The sequence below is a fragment of the Dipodomys spectabilis genome, unplaced genomic scaffold, assembly GCF_019054845.1.
Source record: "Dipodomys spectabilis isolate Male_0828 unplaced genomic scaffold, ASM1905484v1 ptg000297l, whole genome shotgun sequence".
Classification (NCBI taxonomy): Eukaryota; Metazoa; Chordata; class Mammalia; order Rodentia; family Heteromyidae; genus Dipodomys; species Dipodomys spectabilis.
The window spans coordinates 9,614,072-9,615,774 of NW_024870974.1; the positions used below are offsets into that span (position 1 = coordinate 9,614,072).

Sequence of the window (1,703 nt, forward strand, 5' to 3'; positions counted from 1 at the left end):
AAAGATCACTTTGAATAACTATGGGACATTACCATATGAGGGAAATGAGAGGCCAGGTGGTCACTTTGAAGGCTACTTGTAGATATCCCCTTATGGATCAAAGCAGATGTTTATTGAGCATTATGATGATTAATCTGTGTGTCCCAGTGACAATTATAACTAAACTGGTAATTATGAGGTGGTGTGAGGATCTCTTTCATTCAAGACACAGAATTAAAGAATGTTCTTTTGGACTTCTACATGGATCACCATGAGATGAAAGAAAGAAAAAAAGAAAGAAAGAAAGAGAGAGAGAGAGAAAGAAAGATTGAAAGAAAGAGAAAAAAGGAGAGAGAGAAAGAAGGAAAAAAGAAAGGGAGAAAGGAAGGAAGGAAGGAAGGAAGGAAGGAAGGAAGGAAGGAAGGAAGGAAGGAAGGAAGGAAGAGACAGAGAGCAGAAAAAAAGAAAGAGGAAGAAAGAAAGGAAGAAAAAAGAAAGAAAGAAGGAAGGAAGAAAGACAGAGAAAGAGACAGAGCAGAAAGACAAAGAAAGGAAGAAAAAAAAGAAAGAAAGGAAAGAAAGAAAGAAAGCAAGAAGGAAGGAAGGAAGGAAAAAGGAAGGGAGGGAAGGAAGGAGGGAAGTAAGGAAGGAAATAAGTGTGATTACTATATATTTGGCCTGATGAAGGTAGGAAACTATTATTCAAGATAGATAAGACAAGGAAAAGATCAAGTTTAGGCTAGGGGAACCCCTTTCAAGCATAATACTCTTGAGATTGCAATTAGAAATCAAAGTAAAAAGCAATAAAGAAGGGCAGGATATGGTGAATGATATATGGTTGCCTGACTGTATGGGTAGTAATTCAAAGTAACTGTGTTAAACTGATAAGAACAGATACTACACTTGATCTTAGCCAAAAGGCAATATCTAGTATATGTATGAGTCAAGCGGAAAAAGTCAGATAATGTGATGTTAGGAAAATGAATCCTTAGATAGGTATTTTAATGTTTTTTTTCTTTCATGCATGTGTTTCTAACGCATTTATAAGTTTATTTCTTTGTTGCTTTGTATGTCCCTCCCCCACAGTATAACCCCCGCTTTCAATATATTTGATGTCAGTATAACTTATGGAGGAGATGGGGAAAAACAAGTCATTTAAGAATTCAGGTGGACCTGTTGCAACAATGAGAAGTAGAAATTGTCATGTCAAAAAGGAGCTTTACAATGTCGGTGGGGGGGGGGAGCGGGGAGGGGGGAAGGATTGGGGGGAGGGGGAGGCTGGGAAGGGAGGTGAAGGGTAAACAAAGGAGGAGGCTGCAATGCTTGGTAAGAAATGTATGCATTATCTTGCTCATGTAATTGTAACCCCTTTGTACAGTATGTTCACAAATAAAATAAAATTTAAAAAAAAAGCAACTATGTTAAAGATCATCTAAGCAGCCAAGAAGAAGTTAAGATTCTCAGACAATCAGAAAAGTAACAGAAAGAAAAACTGAGAAATGTACATGTCAAGTGGTCTCCTGGAGCCAAAGAAGGTCCCCATTTTAGGGTAGGTGGTCACATTTTTCAAATGCTGCTGAAATTCAGGTTGAGAAGGACCAACTTGTTTAGCTAAAGACTATTGGTAGCCTTGAAAAGGAAGAAAAAGTATTTAGAAACAAAAGTCAGATTGTAGAAGATCTGATAAAGAAAAGGAGGGTGAAGATCAGCATACCAGTCCTCCA

The 1,703-nt window shown here is 37.7% G+C and overlaps 1 pseudogene; it reads right to left on the reverse strand.

Annotated features, from left to right (window-relative positions):
• Nucleotides 1–811: 811 nt before the first annotated feature.
• LOC122127276 lies at nt 812–913 on the reverse strand (annotated as a pseudogene).
• Between the last annotated feature and the right edge of the window lie 790 nt (nt 914–1,703).